Raw genomic sequence first — 26,201 nt, 5'->3', positions numbered from 1 at the left:
CATAAATCATAAGAAAATATTTTCTTTCAAACAGGTGAGTAAAAATAATTGGCGCATTCCGCTCACATTCCGCAAGTTAAGGCCTGGATTTATGCAAGCCATCATTTTCTGTGCGAAGCTTTCTAGAGCACATCTTCTAGCTCCTGCGTGCAGCGCTCCGTGAGGTGCGAAACTTCGCTCCTGGGAGTGCATCGCACAATCGCTCCTGCGTGCAGCGCTCAGTAAAGTGCGAAATTTCGCTCCTGGGAGCGCATCGCACAATCGCTCCTGGGAGCGCATCGCACAATCGCTCCTGGGAGCGCATCGCACAATCGCTCCTGTGTGCAGCGCTTTGTGCGGAGCTATCTCAAGCGCACCGCACACTTTAGAGAGCGAGAGCGGTGCGCTCCGCGCTTGCAAAAGAGCTACTTGACCCAACACTATTTACAGTATGACGCCATTCGTGAGTATGAAGGATTCTAAATGTGTTGTGAAAGTGTAATTTATGTTTCAATAAAGTGTTTAATGTAACCAAAAATGACCGTGTTTGTATTTGATGTTAGAATAAGTGCGTATTTGCGATCGTGGCAATGCATGAAAGAAAACGAGAAACGAAAGAAACAAATATCTTTGGATGTGTTGGTAGCATGATTGGAAAGAACACAACACATTCAGAACTGCAGAGCGCACCATGCATTACGGGTGGGGAGGGGGAGGGCTCGCGCGCGGGTGTAACTCATTCCTCTAAGAGTAACTGCTAACGGGGGACGGTACTCAAATCACTCAAAAAATACACTCATTTTGCCGGACGGGGCCGGTTGGAAATTACACACACCTGATGAAATCAAGCGTTCCTCTAACGAAAGCTTCAGTACCGGCTTTTAACATCAATAGCGCCGTGGGGCCAATTCGTATGAATGTGACCCGCCTTCAGCCTTCGATTCCGATTGTCCTTCCTTCAAGTAAGCCTCTAACGCATGGTGCAGAAGCATTTCTGCGTCGAAACAGGCTAAAATTGCCTCTTTCATTACCATAGACAATTAAGCCTTCTTAAAGAATAGCAAAGCGTTCTACGAATGTTTTTTTTTTTATATTATTGCAGGGCCAGTGAATGATGTGATCCAATTGCAACTGCAAAATTTGGCAGCCGAAACTTCCAGCATGCTTTTATCATCAATGTTAAGACCAGAAGAATCATCAATTTATAAATCTCGAAACATGATCAGCCCGCCACTTTCCCCGCCGTTGTTTGAGCTTCCTTCGTCAATCCTTTCAAATTCTTTTACAAACAAAACAGATATGAATACCTTTGAAGGGCCAGTGTTGATGGATGTTATCGAATTGAAACCGCCAAATCCAGAAGCTGGATCTTCCAGTCAGCCATTTACTTTAACGGAAGGTATACAATCAACTTCGTTGCACAACTCGGTACAATCATTACCTTTGTTATCTATGCCTTTTCCGCCATTGCACGTTCAAACTAACTCAATTGAAAATATAACTGCTTTCGATCAGATGTTAATGATAAAAAATTAAAACACTATCATATCCTAATTGGATACTATTATAAGTGAACAGCGAGTTTTGCGACAAGTCTTTGAACATGCGTTACAATCTAACATGATTGGTTCCAGTGATCATCGCGAAATGACATGCATTAAGTTAAGCCCGATAAATGACGCGAATGAATTAAAACGCTTTGATAAACAACTTGGAATCGATCGAGAATTTCGACAAAAATTAATGCAATATATTAGATACAAAACAAACGATACACGCACGGAAACCCTGTTACACTGCGCGATTGATATATACTTCTAAAAAAAATGTTTCATGAGCTCACTTGGACAGGACGCTCGTCGTCAGAATTGCACCAATTCGGTAAGAAAAAGTTATACAAACGAGTTAGACCTATATAAAGAGGTAGGAGGGTTTTCAAATCAACAGCTAGGAGATAAAAAAAAACAAAAACAGTAATCGACGTCAGCAATTATCGTACCAACGGAAACCAACACCAAGAACCAAAACAAAACAAGAAAATATCTTGCCACACTCCTTGCAAAGGTTAAAAAACTAAAATAAGTATGAAATAGTTGAACTATTTGAACTGAGATGTTTTTGAATAAAATTAAGAAGGTATATTTGTGTATTTTTATTTATTTATTTTTTCAATAAAGGATGCACTACCAAAATGGAGATATTACGAAATTAACTTTATAAAACGAAAACAGCTTACGAAATATTTTATACTAGCTGGTGGTGTGCATTAGGAGGTTCAAATAATGTATGCACCACGGGAACAAACAATGCATCTCCTTGCCCGTTCAATATAACGGAACAATATTTGGCAATAATATCGTTTGGTTCAAATCAACCAAAGAATCAGACACATTGTTTACATTGTCCTTGCATATGTACAAAATCGCAGAAGATATGGGACGGTCAAAATACTCCATCTTTTCGGCCAGTACATTTCCAATTATTTTTATTTTATTATTTTATTTTATTATTATTTTTATTATTGTTGGCTTTTGCACTACGGTACCGTACAACCTCAACCGTACAACAACCTTTGAGGACAAAATTCATCCATCCCGGTTATCTTCTTTCAAAACAAATTCACGTAAGTGGAGATTTATCTCCGAAATTCAGTGTGTAGCAGGGATGAACGTTTTCCAATGACTTCGGAGCGAAGAGGTAATCAAGATCGGATAAACGATTAATCACTTGTTCCAGATTTTTATGCCCAAGCCTCAAAAGGTGCTTCTGAATTTTCAGACTATTTTCGTGTGTATATGCGCTGAGAGTTGTAAGGTTTCCTATATCGTTTACCTGGTCATATACGTGCAAAAGGTTATGTACATTACTGCTAACATAACCTTCCCATAAATACGACCATATTTTTTACATAAAGTGCTAGCATATCATCAGCGACTTTCCAATGGCTTTTGTAAAAGTTGGTAGACAGCATAGTTATGGCACAAAAATATAAAAGAAAATGGTCATATACTTCTGAAGAAATACGATCCTTCAGTACATAAATGCTAGCATCATGTAAAAATACACTATCGGCCTCAGCACAATTTTTCGATCGAAAAAATTCGATAGATCCGGCTGTCATTTTGGTGTCATTTGACAATCATTTCGCCGCCAAGGTGTTCATTTTACTGGTCTTTTTGAAAACTGGTATACCATGACACTCACGAGCAAAATGAACTATGCTACAAAAATTCGATCGTTCCGCTTTGTATGGGGCAAAATCCGCGACGCATTGAGCTGCGGAAATTATCGAATATCAGAAAAATTCCGTAAATCAAGGTTGATATTTTTGAAAAACGATATGTAAAAGCAAGTTGGTAGATGTGTTGGTTCTTTTTCAATATTTTGGCTGATAAAAAATTATTTATAAATTATTTTAAAAATTGTTTACCTGGGGGGGCAACTTCATGCAGGGGTATAAAAGAAATAGTTATACTGTCAGTTTTACGTGAGCGCCTATCGAATTTTTTCGATCGAAAAATTATGCTGAGGCCGTATATTCGGAACCCCCAGGACAACCCCCAGGACAATCGCATGGCAATCGGATTGAACGCGCAACATTTTCCATACAATCCGCAGTGTTGCGTTTTCTTCGCGCCAACTTTGCCTGTATTTTCAATGAGCCAAACGATTTTACCCCCTCCTACACGCGATGTATCCTAAAGCACGCTTGTCGCGGCAACGTTCACCACATACACACACACATCTCCACACTCAGGGTACGACATCTTCCCTGTTGCTGTTCTGGACTCAGACAAAATTTGTGTTTCTACACTTATTGTTCAAAAAAGTAGTAGCTCTTAGGAACTGAATTTACAAACAAATATCAAAATGTTATGTTCTGCTAATGATATTGCTCTAAATTTAAATGCACTACATCAAATTTTTACATATCTTTCGTAAAAGTTCGTCAGAGTATGAAAATGTCGATACAATTTGTCATGAATAACTTAAATTTCAAGATTTTCGCGTATAAAATTATGACACGCGCTGTGTGTGCGGCGGCGTAATTCGCTACTCGTATAGCCGTCTCGCTTCTTCTTGTATGTGCTTTACCGTTGCTCACCGCTTCAAGAACATTGCTGCTCACACACACGTCAGTCTGTGGCAAACAATTGGAGGGGGAGGATGTGTCGGTTTGCTCCAGAAATCGTGTGTGATTTTGGTGTTCTGGATTTGGTTCCATCGCTGTTTGTTTTGGTGAATTTGAAAAGGTAAGAATCATTAACCGATGTAAAAGTGTGAGAGTAAGATGATGCTGATGGTGACTGATGCTTTTCTTTGTTTCTTTTCCTGCTTTCATCCACTGATGGTGTCGAGCATCGCCGAGGATGTGATCGAATGCGGAATATTCGAAACGAGGAGATTCATTCCGGATTTTGTTTGCAATAAGGTAAGTTATGAAAACACACAAAGCATACGAAAAAAGAGTGAGTAATCTTATTCTTAACTTTCATTTCTTCAACAGCGCTGAACTAATCCTCCAGCTTACAGGACGGCAAAGGTACACGCACAAACGTGCACACCTCAGCCTTGTCGGAGAACGAGAACACGGGAGGGGGAGACCGGCAACGTATAGAACCTTTACGCTCCCTCGTGCGTTCGTGCGTGCGTGCGCGCGCGCGTCTATGAGTGTGTATGTGTGTGCATGCCTGCGTGCGTGGCTGTGTGTGTTTTTGCCGCTTCGCATAACGAGATCCTACGGGATCACCTTGCGAAAAACACCAAGAGAGGGGGAGGGGTAGGTATGTGTGTATGTGTGTGTGTATGTGTGCTTGCATGCGTGCGTGGCTGTGTATGTGTGCTTGCATGCGTGCATGGCTGTGTATGTGTGTGTATGTGTGCTTGCATGCGTGCATGGTTGTGTATGTGTGTATGTGTGCTTGCATGCGTGCGTGGCTGTGTATGTGTGTGTATGTGTGCTTTTGCTGTTTGGCGATCTCCTACGGAATCACCTTGCGAAAACACCTGGGGGGGGGGGGGGGGGGGGGGGGAGGAGTGAGGTGTGTGTGTGCTTGCCTGCGTGCTTTGTGTGTGTGTTTTTGCGTTCACGTTCTACGGGATCACTTTGCGAAAAACACCAAGGGGAGGAGGAGGTGTGTGTGTGTATGTTTTTTTTTTCTTTGCCGATTCGCACTCTCTCGCGGATCTAGTTGTGTGCGTTAGTTTTTTTTTTTAGTTTCTTCGAAAAATACCTGGGGGAGGATGTGTGTATGAAAGAATGTACTTCAGAAAAGAAAGTGAAAAATAAAAAACGAATATGAAATATGTTAAACGAAGTTTTAAGTGTGTCTGAACTCATTGCAATCCGAAAGAAAGCGAGGGGGGCTCTTAAAATGTAGTACACATGTATGCAACATGTATCGTGTCGCCGCGACGGTATATCTCGCTCAATCCGTTACCCAACCAGCATTATCGCGCGATTTTTATGTGTATCTATCATTTTTCTCATTCTAACATTCACAAAATTTTTCATTCTGCCTCGCTCTTCTGGGTGTTGGTCTGTATTTGCTTGCGACTTGGCTGTGTCGCATCAACGATTCGCATGTTTCATTTAGCTCATCCCTTTCCATCGTTGGAGAGAAACTCTTGCGTCTCGCTTTTCTGGGACTTGTCCAAATTCGCTTGCTACACCAATCGTTCACGCAAGCGTTCTCCTCTCGCCCGCTCTTTGTATCATTGTACAGGTACTCCCCGATATACGCTATCAATGCGTACCGGAGGCAATAGCGTATCTCGAATATTCAATAGCGAAAGTCGAATTTCGAGGTTTTCAGTCAAATTATAACTAATATCCGTATAACTTTGCATGAAGTGGTAGGTTTTAGCCACTTAATTAGTTATTTGATCTAATTTCAACTGAATTTTTCAATTTTATACCATTTGAAATGGTTTTTAATATTCAACCAAAGGGAATTTATTTTGCATTTGACATTCGATTTATAAAATTAGTACTACTTGTTCAAAGAACCGTCAAATTTAGAAAAAAAGCGTATAGCGAAATCGTGTATATCGAGTATGGCGTATATCGGGGAATACCTGTATAGCCACACGAGGAAGGCGCTGCTTCGCGTTCACATGAAAATGTGATAGTGTGAAATCAAGTTTGCAAGCGGTAGGACGCGTCGGTGTGTGTCCGTTTTTTCTCTCGTGAAACCAGTACGGAAAAACTATTTGGTAAGTACAGTTTTTAATAAAGGGTTATATCAATCTTTATCAAACTGATTTGTATTGATAATTGTGATATAAAATCAATTTCGTTTTTTTTTAAAGAAATCGTAACACACGCACGAACGGAAGTGAGCACGGACCACAACAGAAGCAATATTCAATTGGTTGGTAAGTATTGTGCTTGACGTTAAATTGAACAGCTGTTGGCAAAATAATTAATATTTCCTTCTATCCCTAGGAGTGCCGAAAACAGAACAGGAGAGGAAAGAAGGCAGGAACGATCCGATCCTCCAACGTGCTAGCGCCTGGTAGAGGAGAAGCGGCAGGAAGGTAGAGACGAACATCCACCTCGCTAGTGCAGCACGTAGGAGCAGCAAGAGGGAAGCAAGCAGGACGCGTACACACCATTCGACGAAGGCAAAGCTGGAGGAAAGGAAGAACGAGGAGAGAAGGCAGGCAAGACGGGTACGTGTGTATCCCGCACCGGTTTTCGGCAGTGTGAATTGTGTGAGTATTGAAAAGTGTATGTGTGAGTAGAGGTAAAGAGGTTAAATAAAAAGCGAATGTGTGGAATGGAAAAATTAGAGAGAGTCTGTGTTTGTTTTGGGAGAGAGGAGAGAATGAAAGAAATTGAACAATAATTTAGCATACAGAAACTACATGTATGATACACGCTGTCGCACTGTTGCAGAAACGTGCTCTTTAGTGCTGCTAATGAGCACGATTTGAGAACGTTTTGAGCCCGTTTTTTCTCATACAAAATTGTAAAATGTCGCGCGATAATGTCGGTTGGGTTTTCAGGCTTATCCCAACCGACATTATCGCGCGACATTTTACAATTTTGTATGAGAAAAAACGGGCTCAAAACGTTCTCAAATCGTGCTCATTAGCAGCACTAAAGAGCACGTTTCTGCAACGGTGCGACAGCGTGTATCATACATGTAGTTTCTGTATGCTAAATTATTGTTCAATTTCTTTCATTCTCTCCTCTCTCCCAAAACAAACACAGACTCTCTCTAATTTTTCCATTCCACACATTCGCTTTTTATTTAACCTCTTTACCTCTACTCACACATACACTTTTCAATACTCACACAATTCACACTGCCGAAAACCGGTGCGGGATACACACGTACCCGTCTTGCCTGCCTTCTCTCCTCGTTCTTCCTTTCCTCCAGCTTTGCCTTCGTCGAATGGTGTGTACGCGTCCTGCTTGCTTCCCTCTTGCTGCTCCTACGTGCTGCACTAGCGAGGTGGATGTTCGTCTCTACCTTCCTGCCGCTTCTCCTCTACCAGGCGCTAGCACGTTGGAGGATCGGATCGTTCCTGCCTTCTTTCCTCTCCTGTTCTGTTTTCGGCACTCCTAGGGATAGAAGGAAATATTAATTATTTTGCCAACAGCTGTTCAATTTAACGTCAAGCACAATACTTACCAACCAATTGAATATTGCTTCTGTTGTGGTCCGTGCTCACTTCCGTTCGTGCGTGTGTTACGATTTCTTTAAAAAAAAACGAAATTGATTTTATATCACAATTATCAATACAAATCAGTTTGATAAAGATTGATATAACCCTTTATTAAAAACTGTACTTACCAAATAGTTTTTCCGTACTGGTTTCACGAGAGAAAAAACGGACACACACCGACGCGTCCTACCGCTTGCAAACTTGATTTCACACTATCACATTTTCATGTGAACGCGAAGCAGCGCCTTCCTCGTGTGGCTATACAGGTATTCCCCGATATACGCCATACTCGATATACACGATTTCGCTATACGCTTTTTTTCTAAATTTGACGGTTCTTTGAACAAGTAGTACTAATTTTATAAATCGAATGTCAAATGCAAAATAAATTCCCTTTGGTTGAATATTAAAAACCATTTCAAATGGTATAAAATTGAAAAATTCAGTTGAAATTAGATCAAATAACTAATTAAGTGGCTAAAACCTACCACTTCATGCAAAGTTATACGGATATTAGTTATAATTTGACTGAAAACCTCGAAATTCGACTTTCGCTATTGAATATTCGAGATACGCTATTGCCTCCGGTACGCATTGATAGCGTATATCGGGGAGTACCTGTACAATGATACAAAGAGCGGGCGAGAGGAGAACGCTTGCGTGAACGATTGGTGTAGCAAGCGAATTTGGACAAGTCCCAGAAAAGCGAGACGCAAGAGTTTCTCTCCAACGATGGAAAGGGATGAGCTAAATGAAACATGCGAATCGTTGATGCGACACAGCCAAGTCGCAAGCAAATACAGACCAACACCCAGAAGAGCGAGGCAGAATGAAAAATTTTGTGAATGTTAGAATGAGAAAAATGATAGATACACATAAAAATCGCGCGATAATGCTGGTTGGGAAGTGCTTCTATCGGATCGTCTAATCGGGCGCCATTTAATCAATCCGTTAGCGAAAAGTCGCATGGATTTTGGTACCGGGGAAGCTTTACAAAATCTTCCAATCACATCTTCCAGGGTTCGGAATTTTCTGTGGAATTCAGATGGTAGTGCAATTCCAATCAAATCTTTAGAAATGTTTTTGCTAGTTTCTTCCGACCATTTTGGTGCTCCCCATAGACCAAAAGTATAGCCCTGCACATTTTTACGTGTAACACCGTAGACTATCAAATGCAGGCCATCCGCAACAGACGCGGAATTCACAATATTTATTTTTGTTTCGCTGAAGAAGTGGCGTTATTTCCTTGTGATGCTCGCCATATAAACCCAAGCGAAACTTTTTGTGGGTTCTTGGAGGGACCGTTGAACCAGTAGGAAAACAAATGGCTTTGGAAATTGGATGCCGATATCCAACAACCGTGCATTTCATACATCCGTGTTTTCCTCCAAAACTTTGTACACCTATGAGCCTCATCGCGAACGAAAGTCGATAACGGAGTGGATAATTTAGCCGATCGGTTAGCAAAATTCCAATGTTATCCAATTGTGTTTTCTCAATCAGAATCTTCGCTAACCGATCGGTTTGGCAGTGGAGTGGAATGGTGTTTGCCGCCATAGCAACGTGGTTAAAAAGTCGAGCAGTGGGATATGCACTTGAAAACTTCATATAAAAAAAAACCATTTCAGTCGGATAGCCATATCTACTGCTCCACCCCAGTTGATATAACAGTGGAAAACTAAATAATATTAAAAACCATGTTTAGCAGCTTTCAAAAAAGGATGTTTTATCGCTGTTTGAGGTATTTGAGATGTTTTGTCACTCGGTGATGCTCAAATATTCTTTTTTAGGAAATATAAATTTACCAGTTTTTTATAAACAATCAAAACACATAAATTTAGGTTTATAACAGGTATCTAGTTTTTATGGTCCAGGCTAAGATATGTGGCGTACCTCGCACGCAAGCTGCACCACACTATAGTTGCGCTAATACACCACACCTGCGTTACACCGCATGCAAGCAATCGACTTAATTCGGTAATCGTACCGAACCGGATAGTTGCACTACCGTGCATCGGAAATAGAATAAAAATGCTCTCTTTTCATTTTGACCGCTAAGCAAACCAGACGTGAGTAAAATCATTCCGCACATCCTAAGTAGCTAATAGTTGACACGCATAACCCTATAGATATAAGAAACCAACAAAACAATTCCTTTTCTTTTATCCAGCCTTTTGTTATGGCCTTATGGCATGTTAGAATCGGTTCCGACAGTAAATGCAAAGAGATTGAGAAGACCAGTAGGATCACCAGGTACAAGAAAGTATAAGCAACTCATATCCGTTTGAGTGGCGAGTTCCGGTCGGAATCGTTTGCGTTGTCTTGCACCTATTGAAGGCGTTGTGCTTACTTGTACCTTCCGCACTATCCCCAAAAACTCGGGGTCGCTTGGAAACCCGCGCACTTGCAAATACACACTACGCACACTCTCTTTCTACTACACACACAAACACACACACACACATGCACACACACACACCCACATTCACACACACACACACACACACACACACACACACACACACACACACACACACACACACACACACACACACACACACACACACACACACACACACACACACACACACACACACACACACACACACACACACAAACACAAACACAAGTAACGTGGCAAAACAAGTGCACGGTGCGTTGAAAAAACCAGGGTCCTATCTTAATGTCCGATACTGCAGCTCTTGTTCCTCTGACGACAAAGCAGGTGTGCTGGTTGATGAATGTGCATACGCAGCGATGCGAAATGGACACGCGCACTATAGCAATGAACTCGGCATTCCCTCACAGGTGTTTCTCCAGTGCACGCCATTGAAAGGCCTGCGTGCATCTCTGCGTTGAACGTTGTTTGCGCATGGCAAACTTTGTGCGTGCATTGAGCTGGCGCGCAGGTGTTCTTTTCAATGGGCGTTTTGTTTCATGAGCGCGACAGTATTCTGTTCTCGATTTAAATGGATAGACACTCACTCGCTTACTCATTGATAGTTTTTATCCATGCGATGTTTTCGCTGCTCGAAAACGATGTAATTCATCGCGTATAGAAGCAGAACGCAGGCAATGCACGGGATCAGCCGTGTCCAACTTTTTAACCAGCGCGTTCTTGACGGTCTCAGCAAGCAATTTTTATTACAATGGATCGAGGTAAACATTGTACCGATTATCAGCGCGATATCATTAAGCGAATGGCGGCTGCTGGCATTAAGCGCAAAAGGATCGAGTTCTTACAGCCGTTGCCGTCAAATTTTGGCCGTAAGTCATGTATTTTTGTCTCGTAGGCGTCAATTTTTGACAGTGTGCATCAATTTTTGTCTCGTAGGCGTCAATTTTTGACAGTGTGCATCAATTTTTGTCTCGAAGGCGTCAATTTTTGTCAGTGCGCATCAATTTTTGTCTCGAAGGCACCAATTTTTGTCTCATGGTCACAAATTTTTGTCTCTTGGTATTTTTTCGTTATTTTAATATTTTAATAATTCCAGAATGCAAAACAAAATTAAAAAGGTTATACAATGCAAAGGAATCAATTCAGGAATTCTATATTTCACATAGTTTTACGTCTTATTTATAATAATATCAAAACAATTTAGAGAAGATTAATCCACGATTATTTCTTAATTTTGGCATCGTGGCAAATCTTCTTCTTCTTTTGGCTCAACGACCATTGTCAATCAAAGCCTGCCTGTACCACAACTTGTGGGCTTGGCTTTCAGTGACTTATTGATCCCCCCATAGCAGGATAGTCAGTCCTACGTATGGCGGCACGGTCCATTTGGGGCTTGAACCCATAACGGGCATGTTATTAAGTCGTACGAGTTGACGACTGTATTACGAGACCGGCAATCGTGGCAAATAGTTAAATAAATTCCTAAAATAGTTCTCGCAATCCGTACGGTTTATGTATCATTGTACTGCCATTTTCGATTAAGTAGTACAAAGTATATTCATTGTTCAAAAGCAATCAGCTGTGTTGATCTACGTACCTGAAATTTAGTCAAAAATTTTGAAGCATTTTCCTTAAAATCCCAATAAAATATTCATAAACCACAGATTTTTATTCAAATTAAATGTTACTACAATTAAATAACCCTAAATACGCGTCAAATCAGGTAAACTCATGTTGATATATTAAGAGGCAAAATTTCATGAAGAAGCGACAAAAATTGGTGACCATGAGACAAAAATTGGTGCCTTCGAGACAAAAATTGATGCGCACTGACAAAAATTGACGCATTCGAGACAAAAATTGATGCACACTGTCAAAAATTGACGCCTTCGAGACAAAAATTGATGCACACTGTCAAAAATTGGTGACTTCGAGCCAAAATTTGACGGCAACGGCTGTAAAGACAATTTAGAGAAGATTAATCTTCGATTATTTCTTCATTTTGGCATCGGGGCAAATAGTTGAATAAATTCCTAAAATAGTTCTCGCAATCCGTACGGGTTATCATTGTACTGCCATTTTCAATTAAGGAGTACAAATTATCTTCATTTTCTGGGTTCCCTCGTTTAACGATATTCTTCCATTTTGAAAACATATTCTCTATAGGGTTCAAAAATGGCGAATACGGAGGTAGAAACATTATTTTGAACCCTGTATGTGTTTCGACCAGCTCTTTAACCCTTGCAGAATGATGGAACCTAACGTTGTCCATAATTAATACGCCGGCTGTTATATTTTTTTCCTCTAATTTTTGAAAAAGATCTTCCAAAAATGCCACGAAAGAGTCTGTGTTGAACGGAAAAGGTTGTGAGGAATAACTGATGATTTCATGTTTGTTGATCGCACAACAAATTGAAATATTTTTCGATCGGATATAGGGTACTCTTTGCACTGCCGGTCGGCCGACTAAAGCCCTACCGTATCCTAATCGCATAGATACATTAAAGCCCACCTCGTCAATGAATATCATATTTGATTCAGGAATTGTCGCTAAATTAGCCATAAAGTCAAGTGCATAAGATTTCCGAATGCTTAATGTAGAATTACAATTTCGCCTCTCTGGTATTTTTGATGTACGTTTAAAAGAAAAATTGAAATTTTTATTGACCTCTGAATGGTGGCCGTGCTAACAATCACATTACATTGATTTTCTAGTCTGCGTTTAATTTCTTTTAACGACAAACAGCAATCCTCGTCTAACCATTGCCTTATTTTGTTTTGGGCGTCTTCATTCACTTTTGATGTTGATGGATTACCTCGTTTTTGAATTGACACATTCCCTGTTTCCCTATATTTTTTAAGAATTGCATTCACTGTTGTACGCTGTATTCCTAACAATTCTCCTATTTCTTTTGGTAGTTTTCCGCTATTGTGCAAGGAGCACACTCGCTCTCGATCTGCGTTTGTCGTTAGATGATTTTTTTTACTCATGTTTTGTCGAACATAAAAAAACTAATTTTGGAATCCAGGAAGTTTACTTTGTTGAAGTTCTGCAAAAACATAAACATGTTACTTTACCACGTTTTATGAAGACAAAACAACATTTTAACTTACGCAATAAACACAAAAGCTTTAATAGGGGAAGCTTGCAGTGATTTTATAGCTTTATGTATTCTGAAACATCCAAACTAAATTTTTCATGCACGTTGCCAGTTGCATTGTTTTGGAATAATCTGAATTTTGCTTTAATTGCTAGGTCCATAAATGACTGCAGGTTGATCCCGCGTACTTTGACAAATCTGGATTTGACAATTAGGGAACCACTGATTTATAAAAAGCTTAGCAGTCTCCAGAGGTATCCCCGTTCATGATGGCGACCAAAATCAGATACATAAACCTGCCTGTTGTCTATTTATCCACCTTGCTCAAATGACGCTTTCAGATACAGCACACGTAATTCAATTAGGTACACTTGAACTAAATGATTGATTGTTTGAAATGAAATGAACTTTGCGGGTTGAAATTAATTTTATGGTAATCATTAGTGCTCTGTACATATTTTATATTTTTCCCCGTTAAAATATATATATATATATATATATATATATACAATTTGCACTGTTATACCCACTCTTTTTTCTTCTTCTTCTTTGGCACAACAACCGCGGTCGGTCAAGGCCTGCCTGTACTCACTTGTAAAGTGAGCTTTGCTTTCAGTGAATTATTGTAACTGTCACGCTGGAAGATAACCTCCGATTTACCGTAGTGATCGAAAGGGTGTGAGGTTAACACTGACGCTTTATTACCATAAAATTTACCTATTTATACCTAAATGGTTACATGCCAATTGTTCTTACTTGCTAAAATGCTGCGTTGACATCATGCCGATCGACCACCGATCGTGCGCGTGCTCGCAGCATTGTTTATTATTATTTTATTTATTTATTTTAGAGCTAACGCAGCCAAACCGTCTTCGATCGGTTGATCGACCGGATGGCTATCGCGACCTAGTAAACTAATTATTTTAACTGCCAGCGACAGTAACCATAGCAGGATAGTCAGTCCTACATGTAGGGACACGGTCTATTCGGGACTTGAACCCATGACGGGCATGTTGTTACGTCGTACGAGTTGACGACTGTACCACATGACCGGCCTAATACAGTATCGGACAGAATGATAGGACCCTAGTGTTTTCAACGCATCATGCACCCGTTGGGACAGGTTTATGTGTGGTTTGTGTGTTTGTGTTTGTGTGTGTGTGTGCATGTGTGTGTATGTGTGTGTGTACATGTGTGTGTGCATGTGTGTGTGTATGTATGTTTGAATGTGTATTGGTGTGTGTGTTTGTTTCACAAGTAGGTCGTTTCGGATAGTTTTGTTAGTAGTTTTTTTGTGTTTTGGGTTAGGTTTTTGATGTAATAAGCAGGTCCACCGCCCTCGCGATCAGTGTTTTTTCGATCTATTAACAATGTTACGGTCTTCTTTCGCCGTGATCTTCTGAGGACGTCCGGTTGACTTGCGCGTTTCGGTTGTCCAAGCGCGTTTCGGTTGTCTAAGGACGTTTCGGTTGTCCGAAGCGCGTTTGCCACAAAAATGCGCGATCGTTCCATTACAGCCGTTGCCGTCAAATTTTGGCTCGAAGTCACCAATTTTTGACAGTGTGCATCAATTTTTGTCTCGTAGGCGTCAATTTTTGACAGTGTGCATCAATTTTTGTCTCGAAGGCGTCAATTTTTGTCAGTGCGCATCAATTTTTGTCTGGAAGGCACCAATTTTTGTCCCATGGTCACCAATTTTTGTCGCTTGTTCATGAAATTTTGCCTCTTAATATATCTACATGAGTTTACCTGATTTCACGCGTAGCTAGGGTTATTTAATTGTACTAACATTTAATTTCAATAAAAATCTGTGGTTTATAAATATTTTATTGGTATTTTAAGGAAAATGCTTCAAAATTTTTGACTAAATTTGAGGTACGTAGATCAATGCAGCTGATTGCTTTTGAGTGAGCAACTCACCAGTATATACGTATCGCACAGCTACACCTAGTGAAATTTAATTGAAGACACTTGTTTTTTAGACAAATAAGCAGCTCAAAAACGTAACCCATCCATAGAAAATTATGTTGATTACGCAAAATAATCCATATATATATATATATATATCTATATATATATATATATATATATATATATATATATATATATATATATATATATATATATATATGGACCTGCTTATTACATCAAAAACCTAACCCAAAACACAAAAAAACTACTAACAAAACTATCCGAAACGACCTACTTGTGAAACAAACACACACACCAATACACATTCAAACATACATACACACACACATGCACACACACACATGTACACACACATACACACACATGCACACACACACAAACACAAACACACAAACCACACATAAACCTGTCCCAACCTGTCCCAAAGGGTGCATGATGCGTTGAAAACACTAGCGTCCTATCATTCTGTCCGATACTGTATTAGGCCGGTCATGTGGTACAGTCGTCAACTCGTACGACGTAACAACATGCCCGTCATGGGTTCAAGTCCCGAATAGACCGTGTCCCTACATGTAGGACTGACTATCCTGCTATGGTTACTGTCGCTGGCAGTTAAAATAATTAGTTTACTAGGTCGCGATAGCCATCCGGTCGATCAACCGATCGAAGACGGTTTGGCTGCGTTAGCTCTAAAATAAATAAATAAAATAATAATAAACAATGCTGCGAGCACGCGCACGATCGGTGGTCGATCGGCATGATGTCAACGCAGCATTTTAGCAAGTAAGAACAATTGGCATGTAACCATTTAGGTATAAATAGGTAAATTTTATGGTAATAAAGCGTCAGTGTTAACCTCACACCCTTTCGATCACTACGGTAAATCGGAGGTTATCTTCCAGCGTGACAGTTACAATAATTCACTGAAAGCAAAGCTCACTTTACAAGTGAGTACAGGCAGGCCTTGACCGACCGCGGTTGTTGTGCCAAAGAAGAAGAAGAAAAAAGAGTGGGTATAACAGTGCAAATTGTAGCAAACTAAACACCTGAAATTTAAAATTTTATTGTGAAAAAAATCCACATAAATTGAAATAGTGATCTTTTTGACATATAAAACCGCAAAAAAATAATAAAAATTAAGGATTATTTAAAATACCATAAGATTTAGAGCAGATGGGTAGTATCATCTCCTCTAAATCTTATGGTATTTTAAATAATCCAAAATAAGTTTCATCCACGTTGATGATTGGTTCGGGAAGATACCCTTTTTCCCAAGTTTTTACATTTTCATTACATTAGATTCTCGCGTTTTTTTAAATCGGTTGAACCAACCTAAACAGGTGTAGCATATCTGCTATACAGAACATATTGTAATACACACTATCAGCCATAGACACATTGTAACACACTTTGGAAAGCCAAGCCACACCATTGTAACACATTCATTTAAACACATTCAGTAAATCAAATTATACCATACACACCCGGAAGAGCAGGCCACACCGTTCATATAAAAACAATTGTGACACACTTATCAGAACCAATCGAAACGTACAACATAAGCAGGAACAGTTTATGCATTATAACCCAAAGCAGGAACAGTATAAGCATTAAACCAAAAACAGGAACTTAGTGACAAGAACCATCGTTCTCACAAAGACAAACGTAACTAGCTGAGTGAAAACAATAACTTTCCAACATACAACCCGGAACCAAATGTGAGAAACCCTTAACTTCTTTTGAGTATAAATAAAACCAACTCCGATCATGGCAAGTCAGATTCGTTCGGACTGTCAAGATAGGACATTACGCTGCCCAAAAATCTTCGCCTTCCAACTTATTTCAAGAGTTTAGTTATGTCCCCCTTCCCAAGATAAGGCTTCTGAACTCCAACGTTTCCAGTACGGGAAATCCCTTTTTGGTTTCAATGATCGCCTGGACGATCAAGTGTTGAAAAGTCCGCTTCGAACAAAGTATGATTCTTCATCGATACATGTCAGCGAAACACTGACCTACCGCGACGGTACTCGGGGTACAGTTGTACGATCATCGCATTACATGGCGATCGTAGCTATCGCCTAACGCATTACACAGGCATTGAAACTACAAACCGATTTTTTTGTAGCTGATTTATCTAAATCCTCTTTTAAAGATTTTGCTTTCGATTGCATTATTCCCAAACTAAGGGGAATCCGCTTCGATATCATCAACCATCCACTCAATCAGCTATACTAAACGCAAATATTTGTCACTTTTGAAGATAATCGCGTATATCGAGTAACGCTTACTGCGGATAATTGCTATTGTAAGTGCATTGTGCTTGTGTATTTTATTAGGTAAATGTTAGCATTTTTTATTCGTGTGTCACCTTGACCGAATTAGGACGTTTTTTTTCACATCAATTATACTGAAGGGAAATAGAAAAAAAAAACACAATTATACATACAATCTTACAATCATGATACCAGGCACTGCTAAGTTTAAAACTCAAAATCAATACAGGTACAGTATCGGACAGAAAGATAGGGCATTGGTTTTTTAACGCACCGTGCACCCGTTGGGCCAAGTTTATGTGTGGTTTGTATGTGTTTGTGTTTGTGTGTGTGTGTATGTGTGTGTGTGTGTGTGTGTGTGTGTGTGTGTGTGTGTGTGTGTGTGTGTGTGTGTGTGTGTGTGTGTGTGTGTGTGTGTGTGTGTGTGTGTGTGTGTGTGTGTGTGTGTGTGTGTGTGTGTGTGTGTGTGTGTGTGTGTGTGTGTGTGTGTGTGTGTGTGTGTGTGTGTGTGTGTGTGTGTGTGTGTGTGTGTGTGTGTGTGTGTGTGTGTGTGTGTGTGTGTGTGTGTGTGTGTGTGTGTGTGTGTGTGTGTGTGTGTGTGTGTGTGTGTGTGTGTGTGTGTGTGTGTGTGTGTGTGTGTGTGTGTGTGTGTGTGTGTGTGTGTGTGTGTGTGTGTGTGTGTGTGTGTGTGTGTGTGTGTGTGTGTGTGTGTGTGTGTGTGTGTGTGTGTGTGTGTGTGTGTGTGTGTGTGTGTGTGTGTGTGTGTGTGTGTGTGTGTGTGTGTGTGTGTGTGTGTGTGTGTGTGTGTGTGTGTGTGTGTGTGTGTGTGTGTGTGTGTGTGTGTGTGTGTGTGTGTGTGTGTGTGTGTGTGTGTGTGTGTGTGGATGTATGTTTGAATGTGTATTGATGTGTGTGTTTGTTTCACAAGTAGGTCGTTTCGGATAGATTTGTAAGTAGTTTTTTTGTGTTTTGGGTTCGGTTTTTGGTGTGATAAGCAGGACCACCGCCCTCGCGATCAGTGTGTTTTCGATATATTAACAATGTTACGGTCTTCTTTCGCCGTGGTCTTCTGAGGACGTCCGGTTGACTTGCGCGTTTCGGTTGTCCAAGCGCGTTTCAGTTGTCTAAGCACGTTTCGGTTGTCCGAAGCGCGTTTGCCACAAAAGTGCGCGATCGTTCCATTACGAACTCGATCGTTTTGCGCTTAATGCCAGCAGCTGCCATTCGCTTTTACATATGGCGCTGATAATCGGTACAACGTTTACCTCGACCCATTGTTACTAACATTGCTTGCTTGGACCGTCAAGAACGCGCTGGTTAAAAACTTGGACACGGCTGATCCCGTGCTCTGCCTGCGTTCTACTTCTATACGCGATGAATTACATCGTTGTCGAGCAGCGAAAACATCGCATGGATAAAAACTATCAACGAGTACGCGAGTAGGCGTCTTCCCTTCAAAATCGAGAAAAGAATACTGCCGCGCTCATGAAACAAAACGCCCATGGAAAAGAATAACTGCGCGCCAGCTTAATGCACGCACAAAGTTTACCATTCGCACACAACGTGCAACGCAGAGATGCACGAAGGCCTTTCAATGGCGTGCACTGGAGAAACACCTGTGAGGGAATGCCGAGTTCATTGCTATTGTGCGCGTGTCCATTTCGCACCGGTGTCGCATTCACATTCATGAAACAGCACACCTGCGTTTTCGTCCAAGGAACAAGCGCTGCTGTCGATGCAAACTTTAGCTTTTATCCAAGTGTGAACGCACGCTGTTTCACATGATAACACACATAAACAGAATGCTTTCAATGCAATATGAAACCATGGCAAGCTATGTTTTTCAGACACAAACCCGCGCACTTGCAAATACACATTAAAAAGCACACTCTCTTTCTACTACTACACACACACACACATGCACACACACACACACACACACATACACACACATACACACACACAAACACAAGTAACGTGGTAAAACAAGTGCACGGTGCATTGAAAAAAAGGGTCCTATCTTAATGTCCGATACTGTATAACTTCGGTTGAGCTATAAGAAAAGCTCATTTCATTAGAAATGAAAATAAGGAACCCATTATTTCGTCCCTTGCGCTATTGAGAGCTTCTGGAAAAAAGGAGAAAGTGATTGGATGATAATGCAGGATGCTGTAAATGTATCGAGGGTGTTTGATTGTGTAAAGCAAGAATTTTTTTCAGAGAAAAATATTACATTGTCTAAGATGATTGTACTTGTGCGATTATTAACCAGTAAACTGAAAAGCTATGAGTTGATAAATATGTGTGAAGAAGTGAAAAAACTGTAAGGAAATTTTTAAATAACCTATGTAATCGATATCGATACTTAAGCAAAGATGTTATAGCTCATGCAGATGTATCAGATCCGAGGTTAAAAAAAGGGTTTGAAAGTGATTCCGTATTTTATGATAAATATGTAAGTCTTATTGAACTAATGGAAAACTTTGAAGTTGTACATAATGATTATGATTTAGAATTAACTGAAACTACCATGGAAGTGACTGAAACGTTAGAGTCCGAAAGCATTTGGAATTAATTTGACAAGGACACAAACGATCAAGTAGTGCTTCATGCTCGATCTTACAGCAAGATAGAGTACGATAATTATTTAGCAGAACCTAATATACATCGTAAAGATGATCCTCTTGAATGGTGGAAACTAGAAAAATACAAATACCCAATACTTTATATAATAATGCTACGCACTCTTAGCTTTCCTGCATCTTCAGTACCTTGGTGAGAGGGTAATTTCTAAAGCTGGAGTAAATTAGGAAATATTTTGTTTATAAAATATAACCAGAAGTGAAAACAATGCCATGAACTATTAAAAAATTTAATATAAACTTAATTACAATCATAACATGATTTTTTAGGGTTAGCTAACGAGTTTGTTGCATTATTCTATGAAATAATTTGAATTTGTAATAAAAACTTGTTAAATATTAAATTGTTGAAAATCTAATAAAAAGAAACACTCAGCAAATTTTTAAAACATCTATTTAATCTTGTTTTAAATGGTCTCCTTCTTCTGGTACTTGGCGTAACGCCTATGCGGATATGTCCGCCTATTCAGGGTTTTGAGACTTATAGCGAGCAGAACCGATAGTCTACGATTATTTCTCACCCGAAAGATATGCATGCTTCACTCATCAGGATCTAAAGGCAAGGACAAGGCAAAAGAGACGTAGAAAAGTTTCTGTTCGAGCAGCTATGCGAATCGTCCAGATTTGAACTGCGGATCGGATCACATCCGCGCACGGTCGATTATTTATGTACACATCTCTATCGATCTTAAATTAATAAATAGAGGGCGAAAAGACTTTTTCCCTCTCTTCATCACCAGCAATTTATTACAACGGGTTCGGTAATTATCAGCAACAAAAATCAAAGAAAGAAAAGGAAACTTTATCCGAAAACTATGCGCGACGAAACAGTTTCCTTACGGCTACACATGTTCGCTAGACCCGATGTCTATGCGTCTCGTTTGGTATTACAGCGGCATACCCCAGTCCGCAAAAAGCCGAAGTTTTGTATGGGATCGTGTCGTACACATATGTACCCACTTACGTACCCACTTGCAGTAGAAGTGTAAATGTGGTTTCACGCACACATAGACACCTTCCACCCGAACGATCGCGTTCACACATACTATCACGCTCTGATTCCTTCTGCACCTCACGTATACCAATGTGTTTGCTCCACCCCCTTTTCGGATTGCTTATAGAAATGATGAGGCACACATGTTTACATTTGCTGTATGCACATATTCGCATGCGGTTTATTCCAACTTTTTCGCTCCGTTCCAACACGTGCTTTGGCATACTCACACTGTGTAGACGGCAGAACGGTCTCCCCCTTCCAAATTTACCGTTCTTCCTCCTCTTGATCAGAGCTGCGCCATCAGAGCTGCGCGCTGGCTTTAGTTATTCCTCCTCTCGTTCTTCCTTTCTCCTACCGCTCCCGGGGGCTGCGCGCGTTTCGACAGGTTCTTAGCGTAATCCAGTGCGTTGTTTTGTGGCTGAGTTGTGCTGAACGCTGTCAATAAAAATGAATCAATAATTAATTTATGTAGTACGTATTACTTTGGATAGTCTTGTGTATATGATGAGAGCAACACTTACCTTAATATTTTAAAACTGGAAAACAATTTCTTTCCGTCACCCATTTTGAAGATTGTTGATGATGCCAACAGGTAGGCGTTGATGAATGGCGCATGCACCTGTAACTTTGAAGACGATAAGCATTAGTTGAATTAGTACATTGAAGCACATATGAGATCAAGAAACTTACCTCAACAAGTTAGCTAGGATAAATCATTCAACAATGGAAGAAGAAGCAACACACCGCAAAACGTAAACAAGGAAAGTAAGGGACACAAGAAATCGCACATCACTCCCGCACATCCTTCCACAACGAAAGTTCTGGACAGACTGAGGATGCCTAACAACCGGATGAGTGCGATAGCAGAAAAAATCATGGTAGATCGAGAAAGATGGGTAGACACGGTGTAGCGTAATCCGCTGGTAGATGCATGTGTGTGTGACCAACGAAAGACTTCAGACCCCGCTCCTCGCGTTTTTCATCCATCATTTTTCGTCACACGCACACACCTCTACACGCGCGGCGGTTTGCTGCCCAAAATCTGGAGAGAAGACAGGGCATCTCGCTTTGGCACACAGAAAAATCTCTGAACAACTTCGGCTCTGCTACTTGGGACGGTAGTTTAGCAGTACAACTTCAGCTACCTGATACGCATACATATTTATCTAACACAACTATTCGGATCGGGTCTGTAAACGTCGGGTGGATGTCGGAACGCAAGGTCGCAGACTTTTTCATGAATTTGTGTGACTTTGGCTGGTTTGGACCTCACGTTTGCATGCTCGCATACTGTTGTGTTTCGGAACGGGACGTCCATTTGACACACTTAAATAAATCGGTACACTCGGGCTCTTTATAAAACTTATACTCTATTTACAACATTTATAAAACAACGACCGTCCTAGTCCGCAGCATGATACCGAGTCGCAGCGATCGATCACCCGATCGCTGCCGAAGTTCTTCCCGGCCCTTTTTGACATCACATGCTGTCAGTTACGTGACAGCATTGAGTCGCGGCTACACCTGCGCTACCTAGACAACACATACAGTACCATGCAGCTGGAGATTCAGTCCTTCCTACGGAGTAACGGTTCATTTGAAGCTGGAACCCATGGTAGGCATTTTATTAAGTCGTTCGAGTGAACTACTGGAGCGTCCCTAAGTAAAAATCATTTCAAGTGTCATGGACTTAATACAGGGTTTAACTAGTTAATCCGGCATCGTAAAGGTGTTAGAGGTCGCCGTAAATTCGTATTCGGGCGACGTAAACCCTTTATTTCTATTCGAGCCTTGTGAAGAATGAATAGGGCATAGTAAAGAATGAAAGCGGCCTTCCCTGGATTTTCTTATTTTTTAGATGAAAAACAAATCTTTTTTTGCGTGGTGTTTGACTAATTTGTAAGAATATTGACTATTTTGAAGTGAATTGTCAAATAAAAATGATGAAATTACTTTGTTTAAAATTTCATGCGTGTTGGAACATTTGTAAGGTTCCAACATCTGTCAGACTAGGCGATGTTTTGATCCGATTCAAAACATATAAAAAGGGAGAAAACTCTTAGAATCGGCCCTTAACGACAAAAAGCGAACAAGTGTACAAACGATTATGAGAGAGAATAAAAAACACCAATTTTTGGGCACTGCGTTGAAGTAGCCTAAAGAATTCAATTCTCTCACTTTTTTTACACGAGAAGCAAACGTTTTCCAACAATGCGTGTACAACGCGAAATGATTTTAAATTATTTAAATAATTTAATGATTTTGGTGATTAACTTAAGTTAACATTTTAAAATAAAATATACTAAATTCAACAAAAACTACGTAGTTTAAAACAACTTTATGGATGAAACACATCGGAGCCACCGAATTGACACCTTCAAAAGTAGGTCCCGTTGATTATATATTACGCCCGATTCATACTTCACAAGGCCCGAATAGAAATGACAGAGCTTAATTCAGAAATTACGTCGCCCGAATAAGTATTTACGTTGACCGATAACGTCTTTACGATGTCAGATTGCCGAAGCCAGGTAAAACCTGTAATGATATTATATAATAAAAAAACTTGTAAGAGGGGTGACCCCGTGGTACAATCGTCAACTCGAACGACTCAACAACATGCCCGTCATAGATTCAAGCGTACAACCGTCTTCCCGTAGCAAGGACTGACTATCCGGTTGCGTGATAATGAATTAAGTCTCGAAGGCCGGCAAGTCCGACTTACAATAACAGCAGTAACATGATCTTTAATGTGTTCGTTTTGATAGAGGTGATTTCATTTAGCCAAAGTGAATAAAATGTTGTATTTTATATTCAAATTCATTATATTTTAACAATTCTACACAGCAGAAGAAAACAATAACGTATTACAACAAAACTGTGCGTAGTATATTGTTTATGTGCAGCACATTTTTTGTACGTAGTCCAACAATTGTGCTCAATTAAAAAAAAAGGTGATCGCGCAAACCCCTACGTTGTGTTAATTTTTATGTTTTTTACTTAAAACTGCTGTATGAAATATAACGCGAAACTTTTGTGTGCTACGCAAAGCCGTTGCTCTTGGTGTGTCGGTTCTTGTATCAATTTGATCGATCTTTTCCCGCTATCCTAATCGCACCAATACATACAAAACAGAAACTGTCAAATATACGCACAGTCCGATAAAAAACGCAATTACGTGAAACGCAGTTGAAATATTTCAATTACACGGACCATGGGTAACCGTAACACACCCTAGCCGCAAAATTGAAGATTTCGGACGTCGTGTGGACGTCGGGTGGACGTCCACCCGACGTCCACACCACGTCCGGTTTAAGAGGTTACTCGACCAAGCGAATTTTTTTAGACGGGTTTTATAGCAAAAAAAATCAAAATTATGGTGGATTTCCTTGCGCTTTTGGTTCTTGTCTACGGTGCGGGCCATAAAAAGCACATGAAATTTATAGCACGTGCGACATGGACAAAAAAAAAGCTCATTACTGTGTTACGATCACGACATCTGTCTTGGTGTGTTGCTTTTGGCGGGGCGTGAGTGGGTGGGTGTATGTATTGATAACACTTGTCGTTGTCTGCTGCCTGCTGCCTGCTGTCTTCTTCATCCGCATTACCGATGATTATTACCTTTTTGTCTGTCTGCTATTCTGTCTGTCTGTCTTATTGCTATAGTTTTTTTCTTCTAAGCCATTGCGCGCAGTGATAGCACATTTGCTATCTCCTTTATTCATTCTACCGATCAGATTCTTTTTGGTAGCGTGACATCGAATATCTCTCCCACACCCTCCTGCCCTTCTAAGCCTACACACATTCACCCCGCTTCTCACCCATCAGTCAGCGTCAGTGTGATCAACTTACTTGTGCGATACGAGACGATTGGTGTGTGTTGTGTGTTTCCTTCCTCCCTCGCGTTGCAGCATTTGGCTGATTGATTGCAATGTAAGTAGATCGATGTGCATACAGAGAAGAAAACTTTTTTATTTAGTGAGTGTAATTAAACGGATTCGATCGAGGCTCAAGTGTATGGTGTGGTAGAGTCAATCGATTTACCATTAGAGCTATTCGGGGGACTGATTGTGTGCATGGTTAGCGAAGTTTTTATTTTCCTTGCAGTGCGTTAACATGAATCGGACGAATGCACCAACGATGAATGCACACACAACGCATGGTATGAATGCGCGCACAGCGTAAAAAGAAAATCCACCCGTTAATGGTAAGTTCAAGTTAAGGAAATGCGAAACATGCGCATGTGCGATAATAACATTAAACAAATATTGCAAACGCGCTATTTCATTGCAACCGCGCTCCCACCCCCGCACTACCTATCCCGCTCAGTGCGCATCTTAAATGGATCGCTGTCAAGCTTCTTAAACAGATTGTCCGGACTACCAGCAGGCCGGCCTCCGCTGAAGCGGCATGTAATAGGTGAGTAAAAAAATAATATCAAACGAAATCGAACTATGGGAATTGGAATAATTTATTGGTTGTAAACAAACGATATCTATTACAGATACCCCAGCAGTGTGCATTGAGACCACGCCGTTAGCAAGCCGGCCTCCGCTGAAGCAGTACGTAATAGGTGATTTAAAAAAAAAAAAAAAAATATATATATATATATATATATATATATATATATATATATATATATATATATATATATATATATATATATATATACGAGACGATTGGTGTGTGTTGTGTGTTTCCTTCCTCCCTCGCGTTGCAGCATTTGGCTGATTGATTGCAATGTAAGTAGATCGATGTGCATACAGAGAAGAAAACTTTTTTATTTAGTGAGTGTAATTAAACGAATATATATATATATATATATATATATATATATATATATATATATATATAATTATAAGTCGTGGATTAGAATTCGTTACGTTTATTCGTCACAAAGGTCCGGAAATAAAAGAGGACGATCCTCTTACTGCAGGTCGCTGGCGGTCTTCTACTTTATCATTATAGGATAAATGCGCAGAAGGCGGTTTATCCGTGTTGTTTAGGATTGTGGGTTTGATCCTATAATTCCTCCGGGGGAAGAAAAAGGACGTCCTCGTCCGTAATTGTATTCGTCCGTAGAATGAAGGACTCTCTTGGTAGAGAGTAGCAATTGCATTGGTGTTTCCGTTACTTAGTGGTTATACATTTTGGGCACCTAGATCCTAGCTACTAACAAAAAATCGTAACATAACCTATTCT

The 26,201-nt window shown here is 40.3% G+C and overlaps 1 protein-coding gene and 1 long non-coding RNA gene across 4 annotated transcripts in view; one reads left to right on the top strand and one right to left on the bottom strand.

The window, feature by feature from the left end:
* LOC120961209 (uncharacterized) overlaps positions 1-26,201 on the bottom strand; it is a 176,853-nt gene that overhangs the window by 91,563 nt on the left and 59,089 nt on the right. The gene's annotated exons all lie outside the window — the stretch shown is intronic.
* On the top strand, positions 3,106-6,871 carry LOC120958394 (uncharacterized). 3 transcript variants are annotated; one of them, XR_007452533.1, is made up of 4 exons: positions 3,106-4,411; positions 4,487-6,195; positions 6,292-6,357; positions 6,428-6,870. It is a non-coding gene; the product is annotated as an uncharacterized LOC120958394 (long non-coding RNA). The 3 variants fall into 3 exon arrangements; XR_007452532.1 differs by having other exon boundaries at positions 4,487-6,357; positions 6,428-6,871; XR_007452531.1 differs by having other exon boundaries at positions 3,107-4,411; positions 6,292-6,871.

The sequence above is a fragment of the Anopheles coluzzii genome, chromosome 3, assembly GCF_943734685.1.
Source record: "Anopheles coluzzii chromosome 3, AcolN3, whole genome shotgun sequence".
Lineage (NCBI taxonomy): Eukaryota > Metazoa > Arthropoda > Insecta > Diptera > Culicidae > Anopheles > Anopheles coluzzii.
This window is presented reverse-complemented; position numbering and strand designations above follow the sequence as displayed.